Consider the following 22,694-nt stretch of genomic DNA (forward strand, 5'->3'; position numbering starts at 1 on the left):
TGCCAGCCAATCGCAGGGCACACAGACAAACAAACATTTATACTCACACCTAGGGACAATTTAGAGTGTTCAATTAACCTACCATGCATGTTTTTGGAATGTGGGAGGAAACCGGAGTACCCGGAGAGAACCCAAACGGGCACGGGGAGAACATGCAAATTCCAAACAGGAGGGCCGGGGCCGGATTCAAACCCATGACCTCTGCACTGTGAGGTGGACGTGATAACCAGATGATCACCGTGCCAGCCAGGTTTTAAATTCTGCTTAATTGAAATAGTTAATGGAGATTTCTTTTATAGCTAAAATTGTGAAGTTCTATTTTGTTGCACGGTTTTATTCTTGCATGCCCATGTATTACCACATTCTTTTGATAATAATTAATATGCACAATGAGTTCTCTGAGTCCAACCCATATGATGTCCCATTTTGAGACAGAGCACACCATGCTCTTTTTTGCATGAATCATTTCCATGGCAGCAACCCATTGAAATCCTATATGGCAAATATATAATGATACATTTTTGTTAAATATTGCAAATTGTTGGTTTTTATTTACAAAGATTGCACTTTCAAGCAAAATGAAATGTAAAGCATGTTTTGTGAATAAATTAGGTGATAACGACTTGAGATTTTTTTGTAATAGACTGTAATGGGATGAAAGTCAAGTCAATTATTTCATGACATCAATGATGTTTTTTTTCGGCACAGTATCCCCAGCTCACTAACGAGCTTGCACAGCGGGATGCCGAGGCAGCTACATTGCTAGCATGACTTGTTAATGTTGGAGCATTATTCTTAGTATTAGCTTGATGAAGTACCAAAACCATGTATTACCAGTTTGATAGTGTATTTTTTTAAACATATAATCAACTAAAACACAAGACAGGTGAGATGTATGTTTAACTGTGTGCAAACAAGAACGTTCTTCATCATAGCACATTACTGTTCTAACACTCAGGGATGTGCAGACAGGAGAGGCAATGCCATCCTGTCCGCTCCCGTGCATGTGAGGAGTAAATATACCCAACAACAACAACCTTGCAATAATTACATTAAATTATTTTCTGTTTTAGTTCACTGCCATGTGTTTTACATTGACTTTATTTTTCAATGCATTAATGTCAATGCCTCATCATTAAAATAGCTGAATTTGCTTATTTTCTGTTCAAGTACATGGGTGAAAGTGGAAGAGGCATTGCTCCCTGTGTGACTCAAGCAAATACACACACATGAATTAACGCAAAATAGACATAGCTGTTTGTCTTTATTACGACAATATATTTGCACGTGTAATGCACATGCTAATGTTCAACAGCCTGTCTAATATATTTAATGAATGTGTGTGAAATATTTAGTCTTTTTGTTTGGCCAGAAAAGCGACCCGGTGCATGGCGGAATCAAGAAAGTACATTGCCGCTGCCAGCATGAGGCAGTTCTGTGCTCCATTGGCGCAATGTGTAGAAGAAGCGAAGAGCTGTTCCGCATAGACAAACATAACCACTAGAGTAAGCGATCAGCTGGTTGAGGACGTGCCGCCATCTTGAATCAGGAGTCCCTGACTTGTATTGAGGTAACAGCGCTTGACTGCAAGAAATTAATCATAATGCGTCATCCTACCGATTTTGACACGGATTGGTTTGTTAGAAAATTCAGACATGCCGTTATATTACCAGAGACGTGAATAATTTTATAATTTGGGCTTTTATAACATTAAATACGAGGGGCAGTCAAAAAGTAATGAGCCCTGTTCAATTCACCCGACTTATAGTTCAATTTTTTACTGAGATTTCATTCAAATTGAACGTATGCAGTTCCTGTCACCATTTTGGATATGACGTCATCATTGGATGTCGGTCAGAAGCAAAGAGCTGTGTTTGAATTCGTTGTTTTGGAAGGCGAACCACCAATAAACATTTTTTTAAAAAGATTTGAAGACAAATACTGGTATTCAGTAATTCAATTGTGACCTTGATGAAAACATATGTTCCTATCAAAATTGGAATACAGTATAGGCTAATCTTTTATTTTGGGTTGATATTTTTATATCCGACTCCAGAGTTATAGTGACTCATTAGTCATGAGGGTCACCACATGTCACTACTAACACTTGTTGGAATACAGCATACAAATTGGTCTCATTGAAGTGTACTGTATGGTAATTGTAAGTGATATTTTTAATAATTTTCTATGCCGGCCCTTAAAAATATGGTTTAACATAAAAGCGGTCGCTAAAAAGACTTAATGTCGGACCCTGACTCTGCAAATGCAGCCTCGGAGGTCGCAAACTCGGAATTGCAACACAGCCCATGTCTTTAATTTGCTGCAACAGTTGAACTCCTGTCCGTGACGAGATCTAAAATCCTGTCTAGCTCTGATCAAATGGATTATTTTATGAATTCAAATGTAATCCTAAAGTACATAGTCTCTGAGCAATTCAAAAATCCCAAAGCACCATGTTTAAATTAACCCTGATAAAGAAAGTAGGCCATTTTTGTAATGATTTTGTTTCCACTGGAGGATTTGTTGGGGCTGATAACATAAACTCATGGAAAGAAAGATTAAGACATGATTGATGGCCATACAAATAGCTTAAAAATGGCATTTGTGTTTATACTTGATCAACATGTCGACTGCAGCAGATGGACATATCAGGATTAGTAAACATGCAGAAAAAAAGGGAATTAAAAAAAGGTAGTAGGCCTATACAAATGTCTTTCAATACTTTTTAATTATTGCATTTGCATTTCATGTCTACATTCATGATGAGAACATGCGAACTTAATCCTCTGAATAAAACAAACTGATATGGCATGTCTACCTAAAAAACACCCATCTGGGAAAGATGGATATTAGCTATAAATGGTTGGAAGAAATCTGGGAAGTGAAGAATGTCTTTATTTGTAAGAAGACTGCATGTCTTCAAGATGACCATTTGTCAGCCTGACCCAGTTAGACCAAATCTGAATACAGCCACTGCTGACAGCCACATGACAGCAATAAAATAAATGTACTGAGGATGGAATTGGAAGATGAAGGACAATACTTTACATGAAAGATCATTAGCATCAGAGCGGTGAAAAATGTTAAACTGCCGAATGAATTGAACCTGTCTTGCTAATATGAGACAGCTATAATGATCTGTGTTCTGTGGCTGAACATTTGAACAGATCATTTGATGTCCAAATATTGTGACTTAGTTTTGGTTTGTTTTCTTTCCCGTGTCTCTTGTTTGTTGACTTGCTGTCTGCTTCTCATGCAATTGTCTCTACCTGATTTCGTCAGTTCTGCAACGACTGTCAGTCAAACAGCTCTTTCAGTCCACTCGTTCCTTGTCTAGGTTTCTCTCACTTTATTTTTTCAGAATCCCTTTCAAATTTTGCTTTCTTATCTTTTACCCCAGCATCTCTTTTTCATCTCTTTTTTAAAAATAAATTACTAATTTTTTTTTTTTTTATTCTCTAGCAGTCCTGCTTTGTCATATCACATTATACACGACATAACCCCACCCCCACAACACCACTCGTTCCCCCACCCCATGAACACTGGAGAAAATCTTGAGAGGTGAAAAATTGCAATTTGCATCTAGTTCACTAAAATATTTTCGATTATGAATAGCGTCTAAGTGAATCCGGTGACCACAGTCCGGTGGCCGACCGGTTAGCACCACCACCTCACAGTTCTGAGGTCATGGGTTCAAATAGGAGCTCCGGTCTTCCTGTGTGGTGTTTGCATGTTATTCCTGTTTATGCATGGGTTTTCTCCGGGTATTCGGGTTTCATCCCACGCCCCAAAAACATGCATGGTAGGTTAATTGCAGACTCTAAATTACTGTGTGTGTGAATGTGAGTGTGAATGGTTGTTTATCTATATGTGCCCTGTGGCTGGCTGGTGACCATTTCAGGACGTAGTAATTCTGGAATCTCGCCCCTAGTTAGCGGCAATAGGCTCCAGCAAACCTGTGACCCTAATTACAAGCGGTTGGAGAGAATAACTGTAGCTTAGGTTTGGTCTGTATTGAAATGCTTGTTTAACCATTGTCAGTGTACTGTAGGTGGCAGGAAGGAAACATGATCATTCTAAACTAGCTAAAAATAAGAATACAAATGTCTTTACAGTCATTGTAACAAGTACACTGTAAATAACGCTGGCTGATTGTAGCATAAAATACTTGACAAGTTCGTGTGCGCGTGTCATTGGAGCTCCAGTTGTCTTCTTAGAAGAACAAGAAATGCAGCATCGTCACCATGCAGTCACACCCATGCTGAATCAAAGCCCAACACAAATCATAATGGACTAAACATGTATTTGTTCCATCTGGGATATCAAATTCAAAGTGTGATTTTAGCAGTGTTACTGAATAGAGATGAAAGAAAAATCAATTTATATGAGACAGCATCCACTCTGTGTTTCAGACAACTCTTCTGAAAGTTGAAGCAAAGAAAATAGTATAAAAGAGGCTTGTAGCAAGGACAGCGAAAGTGTGAGTGTGAAGAAGAAATTGTGTGTTTGAGTGAGTGTGTGCTAATTTTGGCTAATGGGCTTGCTTTGGGGACTTGCCGATTTAATGGTAATTAGATTTTGCTTTTGGTTGGTTCAGCCAGCGCTTGTCAACATCAAGGCACAGCAGTGGTCTTTGGAGTGACATCGCCTGAGAGGCCTTTTTCAACAGTCAGAGCTTTAAACAGGGCTCCCGGCACAGAAAGCAAGCCACGAAGATACACAAGACACTAATAAAAACAGAGTAAGCTGGCAGGGAAAAATATAAATGAAAGGAATGATGACAGCAGGGAAATATATAATAGTAATTCTGGTAGCAAAGCTTGATTTAGTTAACGTACCTAATTAAATAATGTTTCTTACTGATTTTATGTATGCAAATTTAATTTTAATCTGCACTAAATGTTATCTGAATATCTCTAATATAAACAGATTAACATTTCATTTCAGAAGGTATTGTGTTTCTTCATTTTCATAGAAATTTTAGCAAAGATTTGCACAATCCATTTGTTTCATCAAAAGCAGCACTTTACATTAAGATGTTTTTTTGTTTTTTTTCTGTGGCTACTAATATCCCTTTTCTAAGAGGTGCAGAATCATCAGAACAGAAAATTCAATAAGATCAGGCCAGGAGGGTATGGTCACAGTACACAAGTGTGGTTCTAGTGTTGTGGTTCTTGGGGAAAGCGTTAGACTTGAGCATTGATGCGGTAGTTTCAGCCCAACATTATGCTCTGCTTAGTTATTTTGAGAGGCATGTTGCCTTACGGTTGAATTACATAATATAATAATGAGAAAAGCACATTTTAAAAATAATAAACGAAAATTACCAATAGCGCAGAAGATGACATTCACAAAATGCAAAGCACACAACCTCGTGAGAGAAATTCCGAAACCATAATGGGATTCTTCGGGTGTTTCAGGTTAGACCAGAGTTCTTCAAACGTTTATACTCAAAGAGCCATTTTGACCCAGTTTCCAGGGAAAAGAAAACACTGGGACCCGAAAACACTTTTTGACATCTGAAATGTAGATGTTAGCCTATTCATCTTTACCCGCATCTACAGAGTGCATAATAAAAAGACTTACCTCACGACACACAATTGAGGGGGGGCTTTTTTCAACGAAGCATCTCATCGATCCATATTAAACATGTAATCCAGCGAACCTTACTATTTTCACGCGTGCTTTATTTGAGTATTTGCTATTTCCACAGCTTTAAATTGGCTAGAATTGCATAAAAATTAGAGACAAAGTAGGGACGGACCATTAGAATGGATTTGCGGAAAAAAATGAATTTGACCATATTTGGACTTCCGACGTTTTCAGGCGACAGCGACGATATATAATTTTATTTTAGTATTTTGAGATCACAATAATCTTACAATTTACAACTACAATTAAACAAATGAACACACACAAATAAAATGCTTTGTTCTGATATTGTGCAGTTTCAGAAGGCAGTTGCGCATGCCGGCTGTCTCCTACACACCAAGTACTGTCAAACATCTCTGAAGAAGGCGAATGCTGATTATACAAATTGTGCCAGGTCTGAAGAAAGAAGTGAAAAAATTTTGAAAAAACATGATACACGTTTTCAAGACAAATAACTTACTGTAACAAATTGGGTTATCTGTGTTGTGGTGACAGTTGTGTCTTGCTCAGTTGTGTTGTTTGCGAGGTTCTTGAATGTATCACGCGACTCGCTGGAAGGGACGGGTGTGCGAGTGAGAGGAGTGAGCAATCGGCAAGAAGGAACAGCGATCCGTGTGTACTTATGACGGAACTGTTGTTCCACTGTAATTGGCGTCGGCTACAGCCCACAGTAGCCGTGTTGGAATGATAAAGAAGGAGATAATTAAGCTACGTCTAACGTCTTTGGAAGACGTTACAATACACTTAAATCGGACACTTACAATTCATTTTCCCAAGCCACGCAGAGCCGCAACATAAGGATGAAAGAGCCGCATGCGACCCCTGCGTTAGACTAATAGTGTGTACAGACTTACACATATAAGACACAGTGGGAGGGCCAAAACAATGGACAAAAAGGGTTGTAAACACCAAGCAAGCTACAAAAAATCTTAAATACTTTTTAAAAATCTGTTATTGGTTGCACTTGGTTTCAACCGACTTATTGATGAAGTTCTTTGGATGCACATACTAATTTAACACTTTGACCACGGATGAGCTGTTAGCTTCCTCTCACATTACAAAAACACACAGATATTGTCCTTCAGTATGAATGTGTCTGTGAATAGTTGTTTGTCTGTATGAACCCTGTGACTGCCTGGGGACCATTCTAGTGTGCATCGTGCCTCTATTTCAAAGTCACCTGGGATAGGCTCGAGCGTACCAGCAACACCAATAACAACAAGTGATACAGAACATGGATGGATGACTAGATGCACATATCATTTCGTTGCTGGCCTGTGTATCCTGTGCACTTAGTTTTAGTTCAACTATTGTAATTAGCAGAGCTGGGCATTTTACTAAAAATGTACAGTCCGTTTATCGCAATTCGTCTACAGCCGGGGTACCCTTCCACCATCTGTTTATCCACCATTTTGTCCAGCCGGACCAAATAGTAATCGTCAATAGGCCTGTCAGACTGTCATTTTAAATGGGCTTCCGTTAGTGTTTCCGAATACCAAATTCGACCAATTCCACAATTATGGACTCAACAACTGAGTGTTCGGAATGACAGTGATAATGGCAATTATCCACAGAAATAGAGGTTGAGGTGAAATACTGAATGTTATAATCAAAACATTCAAATGTAATATTGACAACTCTCCCTGGTTGCTAGTATACTGAAAAACTAAACTGCTGTCCTGTTATTTCTGAGTGAGGTACTTTGAAAGTATTTCAGAAGCCTCAGGCTTGGCTGGTTTCCATTCAATTTCCCCTATGGGTCATCCATCGACCTGGGGACATGGCGAGCCAGAGCGCCCAAGCTTGAGGTGATTAACGCAAGAAAGATGGCTGCACTTTGCAGCATAAATCCAAAGGTGTTTCATGTGGAACACAGGGCTTGTCTAGCAATGAAGAATGGAGAAAGACTTAAACGAATCCAGTGGTGAAAACCTCCAAGTCACAAAAAAAGGTGGAGGAGAGAAGAATGGAAGACCCCAAGTGCTTTTTAGAACACAAAATATTGGCTAATCCATGATCTACCATAGAAATGAGTCAGTGTAGCAGCTTGAGTGGAAACCTGTGCACCCTAGGGTGACATTAAAGATACCCATCTGTTGAACATCTGGAGCAGGAGGCAAACACAGAAAGCAGTGTGCTTGGAACATATTTACATCAGCCACAGAGAAAAATAAGCATTGATCTCAAGAAAACTAGAGCCAGATACAACAGAAACTCGTCATCTACCTACATCTGATTAATATATAGTCAACAAAGAGCAACTTTGGACTTCAAAAGTGTACAGCCTTTCTGTTGGACCAATGGGTGACAGTCTCGGCCATGAAGCTCATTTTAAATTGTGTATATTAGGGTTGACCCGATTCAATCAACATTTCCTTGGTAACTTCCACCTCCACATCTATGACACCAACACTAAACCAGCCTTGAATTCCCGAAGCTTCTCCTGTGCTTCACCTTTACAAGTCGACTTTACCACACTGTATATTTAGTCTGCTCCACTGGCCGAACTCGATACCAACTCTTCACCCTTAACCTCCACATTTCAGACCACATGATAATTACCAGAGCTGGGCATTCCGTCCCAGGGATGGAACGGTCCATCCACCCGGCCCATTTTGTGGACGGACGGACTAAGCAAGGGTGAAGTGGGTTTTCGTCCGTCCCTTTACTCATCCCCAACTGGGTCAAGTACCGAGTGAATGTGTTGTGTTGGGTTCTTTTAAAAAGTAAGATCACTGGATGTTCTCTTCTACGGAGCCGCCTTCATTAATTGCCTACATAACGCTTTTCATGTGCTTCCCAGGAGTCACACTGCACAAGCATATTCTGCCCTTGAGTGGTTCAACACATGTAATACCATGGATAATGCCACACGAGTCAGGACGCCATTTAGAAACACGCCCACCCTGTCTTGTGTGTGTGTAATCCGGGATAGCAATTTTGTTTTGTTAATTAACTGTTAACATTTAGTACCTTATCCCTTTGTATGCAAAGTATTTCCGTGTGCAGGACATCTTTAGACCATAAAGATCTTTACCAGCGTATACATTTAAATGACCCGGAAGTGGAAGTCTTGGTTTCTTCTTAAAATAACCTTGCAATATTTTGCAATAGCTATTTTATAAATAGTGAAAATGTCCTACGTTAAAATGCAAAACTTTTGCAATAAAACACAACAGTATTGCGTTATTAATCAATTTTAAATATTCTCCTAATGTCCCATGGTTTGCTCCAGTCTGCACCATCATCATAATCTTCATCACATCATTACAGTGTTGTGTTGCAGCTAAATGCTATCTTGGTTAAACAGTTGTAAACCATTCAATCCACTCACGATAGTCCCAGCCGGTAAATTGATGTGCACGGGAAATTAGCCAGCTAATGATCTTTAAATAATTATTAAAAATAATGGGCCCGACGGAATGCAAGGACGGAAGAGCTTTAAAGGGACGAGGACGGACGGGGTTGGAGTACAATAATTTTTATGAATGAGGACGGATGGATGAGGACGGAAGGGCACCCAGGTCACGGACGGAGGACGAAGGACGGACCGGCAAAAAAGGGTCAAGTGCCCAGCTCTGATAATTACCATGGACATCGACCTCCACATTCCCATTCAAAAAAGCAATCAAAACATAACACTCAGAAACATCAAATCCATCTCCCATCAACCCTCTAAGCCGCCCTACTCAGCAAAATGCCTGCTTCCACACCACCACCCCCGGTAAGCCTTCTGATCCCATCAACTACTACACAGACTCTCCTCCTGTCTTTATCAGCTAGCCCCGATGAAAACCATGTCTATCTCATTCACTCACTCAGGTTCATGGTACACACCGCAATTCCACCTCATGAACGTGTATAAGCGTCAGCTCAAAAGACTCGACAAGAACACTGGCTTGATTATATACCTCCATCCCTCACAGATTACCACCATCAATATAAAGATGGTTTTAACTCAGCCGGGTCCACCTTCTACTCCAATCTCATTCACTCTGGCTCAACTGACCCAACAGCTCTCTTCGCTACAAAAAACACTCCTCAAACCTACGAACAACACTTTCCAATCCTTTACATCCAACAAGTGCAACCCCTTCCTATGCTTTTTTCCAAAAGTATATCACCCCCTTACACCTCACTTGCCCCTCCCCAATTACTGTGCCCTAGTTCTCCCCTGTGTGCCCTTTACAGTGGCCGAAAATAAATAAAAAGCACCACCTGCACTCTGGGTCCTATCCCATTCAATTTCCCCACTCATTAACAACATCATCAACTGCTCACTCATCTCTGATTCAGTCCCCCAATCGCTCAAAATGGCCTGCGTCCCTCCCATCCTCAAAAAACCTCAACTTCACCCTGACACTCTAAACAATTACCGGCCCATATCCAACCTCCCCTTTCTGTCCAAACTCTTGAAACGGGTTGTCACCTCCCAACTGACAACCCACTTTACATCCAATGACTTATTCGAAGCATTCCAGTCTGGTTTCTGTTCACATCACAGCAATGAATCAGCCCTCCTTAAAGTCACCAATGACCTCCTCCTCTCCTCTGACCCTGATCAACTCTGCATCCTCATCGACCTCACTGTAGCTTTCGACAGCATCAACCACACCACTCTTCTCTCCCACTTGGAACACTCAGCGTCAATAGCACTGCTGGGGCCGCCGGCCATTTGATTAATTAAAAAAAAAAAAAAACAATTAATCTTTTTACTAACCCCCCCAAATCTTCAAAAACACTGATAAGCAATTACAATATGTTAAGTAATATGAAACACAATTAAGGTTGTTGCCCTCGACAATGGTTCCAGTTTATCACATGGCCCCAAGCAGTAGATGAGGGGTCACCAACATGGTGCCCGTTGGCACCAGGTAGCCCCTGAGGACCACATGAGGAGCCTGTAGACATTCTGATTTTCTGGGAATGTCGTAGAAGTGATCATTAGAAAATGTAAAAACTTGCAGACATTTATCGAAATAAAGTACTCCTCACTGATATTAATATGTTTCCTGTTATTGTGAGAAATCACATGATCAGTGTCTTCACATAAATTAATATGACTAATTATTAATAACATACCTGTTTAATAATATAATTATTAAAGGTGATTTGAGAAAATGTGTTATTTCAGAAGTGTTTATCAAACTGGTAACCCTTCGCATTAATCACTGCCCATGAAGTAGCTCTCAGTTTCAAAAAGGTGGGTGACGCCTAGAGCAGAAAATGGATGGATGGAGTACAAAAAACCCTCAAAATATCGCTATTTCAGTCTACAGAATTGAACTTGGAACTTGAGAACCAAACAAGAAGCTGTGCCCATCTGCATTTGCAAAATGACATTCTCTGTGGAATAAAACAAGTACAAGAAAGCAAATTGCAATTCAACAACTCAAGCAGACCCGTGGGAGCTCTGTTTTTCCTTGCTGTACAGCACTGAAAATAAATATGGACGTTGGCAGAAGTCAAATTGCTTTTGAGTAATGAAACAGATGTTAGGATTGCAGAGAAATGTGAGTGAATCCACCTGTCAAAGCCGAATATAATGCATAAATACATATCTAATTTTATAATTGATCATTTATGCCTTATCGCCTTATGCCTTATGCCGTTTGTGCTGTTTGAATGTGTAAACAATCGAGGAGCCATTAAGCCTTATCGCCTTATGCCTTGTCCATAAGACGATTCATATATATATATATGTATATATATATATATATATATATATATATATATATATATAAATACATATAAATACATATATATATATATATATATATATATATATATAAATAAATATATGCATATATATATATATATATATATATATATATATATATATATATATATATATGTTCTCCCCGTGCCTGCGTGGGTTTTCTCCAGGTACTCCAGTTTCCTTCCTGTGAACACTCTTAATTGCCCCTAGGTGTGACTGTGACTCAGTGTGCCCTGCGATTGGCTGGAAACCAGTTCAAGGTGTACCCAGCCTACCGCCCGAAGACAGCCAACTGGGATGGACTCCAGCACACCTGCGACCCTTGTGAGGATATATATATCGTCATTTTCATGCAATTTTATCTAATATAAAGCAGTGAAAATAGCAAAACAAATATAATGCCGCTCTTGAACGTAACATATGTTTGAGAAGTGTTGCAGAGGTGGAGCAAAACTACTTCAGTTTCCTCATTCTGCGGAGGCTGTGTGGCGTAATCGTTGCCTCTATTTAATGTCTGAGTGTTTTTTTGTAGACAATAATGAGTGAAAGTAGTAAGGTTCTCTGGATTAAGTTGGCTCGTTTGTTTAAAATCAATCCCTTTGATGCTTTGTTGCAGAAGGACTTGTGTGTCACAAAGGCAAAAGTGTGAAGTACAATGCAGGCAAAAGGAATCTTGACACAAGCCATGTTAAATGTTATATTTAGATTATGCTGCAGGGCCGTAAAGAAGGACGGTTTCAAGAAAGCACGGGAAAGCACTCAAGTCCAATGTTCCAAATTATATAAAGGGAATTTTAATTACCAGCTGTTGAAGACACTATGCTTTTAACATTCACTTGAACGGATTATTATTACATCTAGCAATCTCCTATAAATGTGCATTTGTTGCCATGCACAGGAAGAAAATGTGTTAAAAAGCTGCTCTCAGTATTTTGTCTTAATCATAAAATTACAAACACATTTATTTGATCTAACTCCTCAAGATGTCTCATCAATTTTCGTCCACTTTTTAGCCGCAGGACTTTCTTTCCCCAAATAATTCAAAACACACGCACACGCACACACACACTTTTCACTCCACTGCATTACATATTAAGTGGGTCCAAATGTCAACCTATTTTTTCCGACAAATCACTAAGTTTGCTATTGTGTACTTTTGCCATCATCTTTTTGTGCTGGCTGAGCTTCAAGTACAGTGTGCGTCATGCTGAATCGAGTAACAGAGTTTAGCTGCAAGCCACAGAAGGTCAAATAAAAGGAAAAGGAAAATAATTCAGGTGTGCAGAGAAAGAACAGAAAAGCATAACTAATCAATGAATATCAGTTGCCCTTTGGGTTTTGTGGGGAAATGTTTGTTTGTTTATTTATTTTTCCCAGTGATGACTCATGCGGATTTCTCCTTCACTTTTTTATTTGTACCTGTCTCATGATTGTCATGCCATTTATATGGAAAACAGGTGTTTCTAATTTAGATTAACTTAATATATATATTTCTTCCTATTTTTTAACAATATTTTGATGTATAGTTTAATTAGTTGGACAGGTTCTAGTCAAAACCACAGAGGCTCAATTGTCTTTATCTCCCACAAGGCTAGCCAGAGAATTGAAAAAAACACACCAGCAGAATATGAAAAGACATATGGAAGAAAACAACAGCAAGAATAGGGGATAGCAAGACGTAGATATAAAACTGAGAAGAGGAGATGTCACTAGAGATTAAGAAAGAAGCAACGCATTATTGTTTAAATCGTCTCCCAGTGGACCCAAGACAAATTGGGCTATGCACTTGTCTTGGTGCCCCAAAGTCCCATTCTCCCTCCATGGAGGAAGCCAGCATCTCCAAAGCATTAAAGTGGAAAAAGCAACACCACTGCACAAGGATTTAATGAGAGCTGCACAGTTCTTTTCTGCATGTGTGACACAATACTTCTTGACATGCACTGAATTTTTCCCCCATCATTCTCTCTCCTCTTTATTCACTTTCTTCAATCCCACAGAAGGGAGATGATATACAACAGCTGAAATAAAATCAGAAACACTCTCTTCTGTGTTACATGGCATGAATACCAATCTTCATGAACAAATCCAAATAATATGATAATATATTCATATTATAATAGTTGTCTACATTGTCTAACTGACAATGAGGAGAGCTTTGAGTGTGGGCCCAAAGTTGATGTACATGGCCCGCTGAACACTGCCTTGCTTGCATGCAGCCGTGCACTAAGCTGTATGGTTTAAGACATCATTAAAAAGACAAACAACCGTGATACCGTAGTTTGCCTCAAATATAGCTCAAGAAGACATGAGCGACACATTAACCTGCCTGAAAATCCAGCTAAGAAAGACATTTTGTCATGTTTCACGTTTGCTATACAATACAGCAGACAAAATTGGATGAAACAAAATTAGTGTTTGTTGTAACAACTCTTATTGTCAATATGTTTTAGATTTTTTTCTGTTTTAAATCAAGGACCCATTCTCAAGATCAGTGTTTTTCAAACTGTGTGTGTGTTTCGCGAGATATTGTCAGGTGTGCCGTGAGAAATTATCTCATTTGTGTGCCTGTGCGGTCAAGCGCCTGGCAGCGTAATCATGTCTTTACTACATTGTAGTACTTTTCCATACCAGTAGGTAGCAGCAGCAGCAGCAGCTGCAGGTAGCTAATTGTCTTTGTTGAGAGACAAGCAAATTGGTGACGCATGTTTATCCAAACAGGCCCATGTTTCACACCGAGTAAGTATCAATATGAAACATTATAAAATACTTTCTTCTTTATGTTTATTTAATTCCTATTCAAAACGTTATAATATAACGTCATTCTTCAATGTTAAAAAAAAAATGCTTATATAAACGATATAATACTTATATTGTTAAAATAAGCTTCTTTTTTTTTCACTATTTCAGCTGGTGGTGTGCCACGGGATTTTTGCAATGAAATAAATGTGCCTTGACTCAAAAAAGTTTGAAAAACACTGCTCAAGATAACGATGAATGGAATGAGAAGCTCAACAATATAAGTGTTTTCAAAGCCAGTGCACATCACCTTGAAATGATAGCAGGATATTTTAAAAGATTGCCCAAGTCTTCTCATCATACCATTTGATGCTGAATTAATGCATAATCCAGAATCTTGAACAAATATTTATTGTAATAATTATTTTACTGCCAACTCAAAGATGTCAATGAGGATCAATTTTGTTAAAAAGAAAATAGGATGAAACGTTAAAGGCATAGATGAAAAGACACAGAGGGCGCCTAAAAAGTCTAATAGTGCTCTACGGATAGAAAGAAGAACATTAAAGAATGATGATGGAAGTTAAAAATGATTGAATGAAGTATAAGGAAGAGAAGCAAAAGACCTAAGAAAAAGTGTTCAGTAAAATCTCACTATTGTCTAACTGGTGCAGCAAATATCGTAGTGAGGTGGTAACATTGCTTTTACCTTTCAGAGGCGAACGTAGCTGCCTCCATCCCTGTCAGCTGCAATGACTGATGGGAGGCGAGTGAAGTGCATTCCCCCATTCAAGATGAAAAAGTGTTCTGGGAAATGGCAGGAACACCCATCTACACCTTTCACTGGTGTATTGGAGAGCTGTCACAGCTCTAGAGTGAATGGCCACCTATCAAGTCTGACAAATGAACAGAAAGTGTCTGAAAGTCCTGACAAGGCACCGCTGGCCAAAAAAACACCACCTGGCAGACTTCAGCTGCCTCACTGTCAGGGATACGCCGTCAATTTGAATCTCAGCGATGCTAAAACAACCTGACGCCGTCACAAGTTTCAATCTAGAGGGCAGGGATAGACCAAATGCACTCTTTCACACCATTTCTATTTGTTTCTCTATTCCATCTTCCTCTCTGTTCTCCTCTTGGTGTTTGTTTGGTGTCGCTACGACTTAGGTTCATCAGCCTGCACTGGCCGGCAGCTTGTCAGTCGAACCTCAGTCAGATTAACACTCTGCAACCCCATACAGTGACATAGAAGCATCACGCACGGCAAAATGGAGAGTAAGGGTTGAGTTGTGTGCTCCTCTCCACTCGTATCAACATCTCATGCTGTCTGTACATATTTTCTTCCCCTTTTTTCATGTCTCTGTGGTTTGTGTGGCTGTATGCAAACCCAAAAGCAGCCAGAGTTGCAGACTCAGACTTGCAGCATTTGTTCTATTGATAAGACAAACATTAAAAAAAAGGATGATAAGAGGTATTCCATGTATATTCCAGAAAGATAACGGTAAGAATGGAACTTTGAAACAGAAAGCAGATCAACTGATGAAAATAAATTGTGTTGGACAGTGCTCATAAATACTGTAGGCCTGACTGACCGAACCAAAATTCAGGTGGCACCATCCAGAAAGTGTCGGACCAGGAGCCTCATTCTCCAGGAAATGCAGCACTGTACTTGATTAAAACAATTTAATGGAACAATGGCCAGAGAGAGAGAGAGAGAGAGGGACAGCCCACAGAAGCTTATTGACTGCAGGTTCAACAGGGCAGAAGACGGGGAAGAAAGCAAGGGAACTCTTGGCAGTTATTTGTCAGTTTGAAGCCGAAGTGGAGCCGTGATTTTATTAGCTGCGCAGAAAAAAAGTGCAATAGAAATCTGCTATGTTCAGCTGAGCGGAAACACTGATCAATAACACAAAATAAGACGGTGCTTTGGCTTCTTTTCAGTCATCATATCCTTGATATTACAAGCACCTCGGTGCCCTTCACATTAGTATTGTTGTTATTCTCACACCGATTTATCTGTACTTCGCCTGTGCGACAATACAGGATCAATTCCTGCTTGAATCAATTTCACAAAGGGAAGGTGTTTTTTTTTTTTCATTTTCCATTATCTTGTTGTCAGTTCCCTCCTCCTCGATTCCAAGCAACCGCCTCATTATGAAATGCAGAGGGTACTAAAAACAGCATCTTACAAGGATTGTATTGTATTACTGCCTGATGACACTCCTTCCATAACTGTCACATCTTCTGTAGACACAAGCAAGTCTTGGTATCTTTTAATCAATCGATTAAGGAAAGCTGGTGTGGCAATGACAGGCCCTAAGCTCACTGAGAAAGTGACCCTCGCACAGACGCGCAAGAATTTTCCTGGTCACAGCGGAGTCCAGATAATAGCCCAGTGAGCACTGAGATGATGATAATGATAATGTTGGCAACCGAGGGCCACGAAGCATATCCAATCTCTTCCCTAAATGTCAGCCCCCGCCCACCTCTTTGCCTCCCGTATCACTGTGACAAAAAAGCTCAGAGAGAAGGTTGGTGACACAGATGCCTGCTTAGAATAGTTAACCAACACGCTGTCTCATTTGTCGCTGGATTTTAAAGAGCTGGATGTGCTACACATGAATTCACATGCATGCTCACTGCACTGGGATGGAGGATGAATGTTAAAATAGGGAGCAAAAAGAGACAGAGATGGAGATGGAGAGAGGGATACGCACGTTGGGCCAGCAGATTCGCTAGCGGAGGCATTTGGGAGATTACAATGACTGTTCTGTTTTTTCTCCCGAGCAAGGAGCGACAGGGCCCATTCATTTTTCACATCAGAAAGTGACAGATTGAAGGCCAAACATCTCTTTCTTCCCGTCTTTTCTGTCTTTTTCCTTTTCGTTCTCCATCTCTTGAGTGTTTTGTTAACCCAGGGCTGAAGAGCAGCGCAATGACAGGGGTGTGATGCCTCAATGCTGACACGGCATGCTGCCGACAGAAGAGGAAAAAGTGATGCCCTGTGTCAGCTAGCAGACGCCTGTGGTAGCGTTCAGCACTTTTCATCCCAAAAACAACAGATGTTTGCGTGGCTATAAAGCGACCGTCGTGTGGATGACCAGAGGCATGTTAGCTGCAGTCAGGTTGCGAAAGCAGGCTGCGCCCAACAACGTCCTGTAGTTCCAGTCGCAGTTGGCTGAATCATTCCGATGTTGCTTTGCAGCTGAGTATGACATTATTAAGGTGGACTCCAGCATAAACAATGTTCTCCGCTCCTAGAAATCTCTGAGAATAAAACGCTTAACCACAAGTCTCTAAACACTGCAGGCGGGAGCAAGGGCCACGATTGTGGGCGTCATATCCTCCCACAAGTAGACTTGTCAGGCATGAGCTGTCTGCTTCATTATTCAGCGGGTCCAAAAAAAAAAAAAAAAATCTACATGTACTTTGTAAATAAGAAGATACCACAGACAATACGGTTTTCCACATAAACACTAACGTTGATAAATCATACACATATCACTGTAAAGAGCTAAACACTGAAGTATAGCCTGGTATTTGGACTTTTATAACACAATTTTTTGACAATTTGCACCGCCAAACACTGTCACAAGTGGTGACTGATGTAGAAATATGCATATTACTGAAAGTGAATTGAATTTGTGTACTTGTTAAGATTCAATCAGCATCACATCTTACTCCAATGGACGCTAGCTACCACATATACTTAACTCACGGCAGAGATCCAAACACAACTTAACACTGATCAGAACCCAAGTGAAACGTTACATTAGATGTAGACTTTTTTTCCTTGGACCACACTCATATTACCTTTGGACGGGAAAAGTATTTTGCAAGTCACCAACAATGAAATCACGTGTGCATTGTTTTACAGATGTAGTATTTAAAACAGCACTGTGTGGGTCGTTTTATGCTGCTGTATTGTATAGTGGCTTTCAACAATATATATTCATTCTTTACTTGAAAACAGCAGCAGGGTAAATAACAGATTCCCTCACTTCCAAATAGTTACATTCTTAAAGAAAATGCAATCAACTCATTTTCGACAGGGTGACGTTCAAACACTCCATTCATTTTTTATGCTACGTAACCTGTGTAGGTTCAAACAGGTACCCAGAGTGTAGCTCAACAATCATAGGGAAAACATTCAAAATCCCTAAAAAAAAAAAAGGTCACAACCACAATTGCACAGTGAACAATCAAACATACATTTCCATTCTGTCCAGTTCACTCAGTATTACAACAGGCATGACAACAAAATGATGGTTGTATTTTTTATTTTGTATGTCCATTACTGAATAAAATATATATTTGCTTCAGCATCATTGTTGGGGCATGTTCCTTCTAGCCTGGGCCTGGGTTCTCTACAAAGGACCCTCATTTATATGGCGAAGAAAGTTATCTTCAACAAATGCTAAAAACAAATTATTTACTGTCTCTAAAACATAGTGGAATCTTGATTACATAATGTGCAAAAAAAAGTATTCTAAGATTCGGCAGTCAGGCAAAGCTTGTCGTGCAGTCATGGAGAAGGGACAATGTATCTTAAAGCTTTGACCCTTGAATTAGTGCACAAAATACAATTCACTCACGTACCACGTTATATATCAACAACATGAAGTGAAACACTAACATCTTTAGGCAAAGCAAACTAAATCAGCACAACATTCTCACAATCACTCTCTTAGCGAGCTATTTGGATCTGTGAGAGATGGACACTTGATAAGGGATAAAAAGGAGGATCCTTGAGCAAGATACTGAACTCTCAGTTGCTCCAGATGCTACGTCATTAGTAGGTCAAATGAGGAGATAGCGTTAAAGGGCTTTGAGTACCTCAAAGGTAAATAGCCAAATTGTGACATAGGAAGTTCCGGCCTGCACTGTAAAATACAATATGTTGACTTTCCCCACAAAAATATGCAAAGTCGTTGCCTCAAAAAAATAATTCACTTGAACTTAGATAAATCAAATTTCACCAACTTATTTGTTGTGAATAAGCAGGACTTAAATTAATTAACTTAAATTAACTGATATATTTTTAGTTTGCGGTACTCAATTTAACTTAAATTAATTAGTATCACAACCTTATTTATTCTGAGTTTGCTTTACTCAATCAACATTGTATTTATTTATTCCTGTAATGAGCCCCAAAAAACAATGAATGCAGAACACTCAGTGTATTAACTTAGTGCCATTAACATTTATTTGCGGTGTATTTGTTTCATGTTTGTTAAATGAACAGCAGTCATGAAATTAACATACAATACATCACTGCCTCACAAACACCAATTGTCAATAAACAAATCACTCATACAAATACTATAAAAGTTACGCTTGAACATTAAACATTTGCTTGGAACACTAACGTTTTTTTGTTTTGTTTTGTTTTTGTTTTTTCACAAAATATGCAAAGTCTATATTTAGCAATTCAAACTGGCCTACGCCATTAGCTTGTTCTGCAGTGTGATTAATTTGGGAGGGAAGTTTTTGTTTCCCAATCCAAACATCACTGCCTGAATGAATCGAAATGTGTTTCACATGGACTTCAGGTAGTCTAAGTTAAGGGCAAACATGAGTTCAAACAGAAGACAGACTGCCTGGGAAAAGTCTCTGATATTCTCCGTAACAGTACCTCCCACCCAAGTATGATAGCAGTGGATATGGGCTGGAGGTGCACTCCATTTGGACCCTGCTGCGGAGCATCTTCAATTACATTCAGAACCCCAAATGTGACTGAGGCAAGTGCTTCTTCTTTCACTGTGTCCTGCAAAAAAGCACACAGGACTAGTTATTGAATGTGGTCTTCATTTGGAGGAGGAAGGGAGGGAAATTGCTAAAATATTTAAGTTGAACTCATTTTAAAGATTTTATATACAGTACGCTTGGTTGACTATGTATTTTTTAGTTCATCCAAGGGGATTTTTTTTAACTGTGTTGGGGAAAATAATTATAATTTAAATTAAATATGAAATACATAAACATGATTTGTCAATAAACTGATACCAATGTTTCTTTTACCTGTGAGTCAAGTATTGTAAACTTCAGTGGAGTCCTCAGTGAGGAGAACTGGCAGGCCTTTGAGGACAACTGTCTGAAGTGCTGTCACATTAGGCGACTGAAATTACAAAGGGAACAGATACAAGTCAAGAACTTTGTAGCATTTTGCAAATTGAGGAGAATATGCATTGTGTCCTGTATTTCTTGACTTACTTTATTAGGTCCCAACACTTGAGTGATATACAAAGTACGTGAAACAGGCCTATGGTAATGAACCTTCCACAAACGCAGCATTAATCAGAATGCCTTGTTTCAACTAGTGGGTCTGCATAGAACATATTCTTGAAAAAAAAAAATGGGGTAGACTACCACTTTAAGATTGAGATTGATACTACAAAAGTAATGTCAAAGTAAATAAGTACAATTGTTTTAGGTGCATATTTTTAGGCAATATGTGCAATCATGAGGTTGCTGATGGTGTAGTGGTACACTTACCTGAGTTGTGCGCCAGCAGCGTGGGATCGGTTCCCTCTCAGTGACTGTGTCTGTGTGTGCCCGGCGACTGGCTGGCGACCAGTTTAGGGTGTACTCTGCCTTTCGCCCATTGTCAGCTGGGATAGGCTCGAGCTCCTCCCCGCAACCCTGTACAGGATAAGCGGTGTGGAAGATGACACACATGAAATGATGTGCAATCATTTTTTCAACAGCAACCCCCCCCAAAAAAAAATGCAATGAATTTATTTTAGATCACACATTAAAATGTATAGTGTGTTTGTTTGTCAACTATTCAAGCACCATGATTTAAAAAAAAAAAAAAAAAAAAAAATTTTTGATATCATGAATTCAAAAGGCTACAACTTTTGAAACTTCAAAGTGGTGACAGATAAAACTATTCCATAAATCTGGAGATGGATATTGATTGATCACTGAAATCAGCGAGCTCAGGCAATAGGTGCCTGTTAATATCCGACAAGTTTAAGCGTCAAATTCAATCTGTTCCATCTCCCACACAAAACCAACCAGAGTGACACTGCTCTAATAAGGGAAAAGCAAAAATATTAAATATTTAAAACTAAAACAGCGTTTAATTCAGCAACGTTCTCGTCACAAAATAGTGCGACTTTTGGCGGTTAAAGGGATGGACAAGCATTGAGCAGTCTTAGCTCTGAGTAGCCAAGCTATCAAGTTAAACAAATACTCCAACGGTTAATTGGAATTTTGCAATTATTTTCACTATGAGAAAACATTAAAGTTTTCGACATACAGTGTATGCGACGAAGTGTCGTTTGTGGAGTCCGGCGCCATTATTGCTGAGTACATCATGTATTCATGCCACTTAAGCCCTTCGCGGTGACACGCACTAACATGAAACCACAACAACAAAAGCAACAACAACACTTTTGCGGTTCATAAAATTGTTTACTTACCAAGTAACACTGGTTCAGACGAAAGGAGCCGCTTACAGTTTACAGGTTCCATTAAATTCCACCGTGGCTTTTCCAATGAGTTGAGAGAGGCGCGTGTACGAAATGGTGCAGTTCTATCTGGAAGAATCTGCAAAGGACCCTGGGACAATAAGATGTTATATCTAATTTAACTGGACTTGGTTACATTAAGTTAAGCATGTTCCCCAACCAAAAGTTCTACTTACTTATTTAAGATTAGTGTTCATAAGAAATCAAATAATCAAGTTAATGATTTTTGAGTTAGGTTCACTAATAATTTTCTATTAATTTGAATTTTTGTTTTTACAATGTGACGCCTGCAAGAGAGCTTGCTGATAATGATGTCCAGCAGCACACTCATTTCTGTTTCTATCCTGTGTGAGCTGTTCAACATAAAAAAACACCATTGTGTACCCACAGCAAATATCATGACAGCAAGTGGTCAAGCTCAGCAAAAAGCAATGAATGAAATAGAGCCAGAGAGAAAGATATAATGTAAGAAAAAGGCAGAGGGCGAGAACAAGTCCATATCAATATATAGTACTGTATGGTATTTGTGTATCATGGCTTGCTTCGCCGCACATTCATAGTCACTACACGCGGAAACACACATCAGTGTGTCTTTTTACGCAAATAACCTTTTTTAAAGTATTTAAAATACTTAATATTACTTAATACGGTATCAATGAGTGATTTATCAGAACCCAATTTAATGTCATTGGTAACTTAGGAGGACATTATACATTTAATATAAAGCAGTAGATTTCATGCTTTTTACCAGTAAAGCAAAGAAAAATAATACAGTAAAGTAATACTTGATAAAGTAAAATGTAAAATAAACCATGCTAAATATAAAATACTGACTATCATAAAACAAACAGTTACAAAAGTAAAAACGAGACATTAAATGTGCACCTTTTCAATGGTTGCAGAATTTGTCCTATAAAGGCTTAAAGTCCACACATCTCAGTGTTGTGATTTACCAATTACTGATATCGCTATTATTTACCAACTATTTTGACTGGATCATACTAAGACACTTGGCATTGAAAACACATTTAAACATAAATATTGCTAATTGAACACAGTCGTCCAAGTGTATTTCCAGACATTGGCTGGATGACAAATGCAGCAACACCACC

The 22,694-nt window shown here is 39.2% G+C and overlaps 1 protein-coding gene and 1 long non-coding RNA gene across 2 annotated transcripts in view; both read right to left on the minus strand.

Moving 5' to 3' along the window:
• Positions 1 to 22,694, minus strand: part of LOC147141662 (receptor-type tyrosine-protein phosphatase gamma-like) — a 458,048-nt gene that overhangs the window by 432,899 nt on the left and 2,455 nt on the right. The gene's annotated exons all lie outside the window — the stretch shown is intronic.
• Positions 19,252 to 21,667, minus strand: LOC147141664 (uncharacterized). Its single transcript, XR_015088043.1, has 4 exons — positions 21,535 to 21,667; positions 20,603 to 20,749; positions 20,129 to 20,225; positions 19,252 to 19,874 (listed from the first exon to the last, which is right to left on the minus strand). It is a non-coding gene; the product is annotated as an uncharacterized LOC147141664 (long non-coding RNA).

This window comes from Filicampus tigris, chromosome 9 (assembly GCF_054856515.1).
Source record: "Filicampus tigris isolate MCC_2025a chromosome 9, RoL_Ftig_1.0, whole genome shotgun sequence".
In the NCBI taxonomy this organism is placed as follows: domain Eukaryota; kingdom Metazoa; phylum Chordata; class Actinopteri; order Syngnathiformes; family Syngnathidae; genus Filicampus; species Filicampus tigris.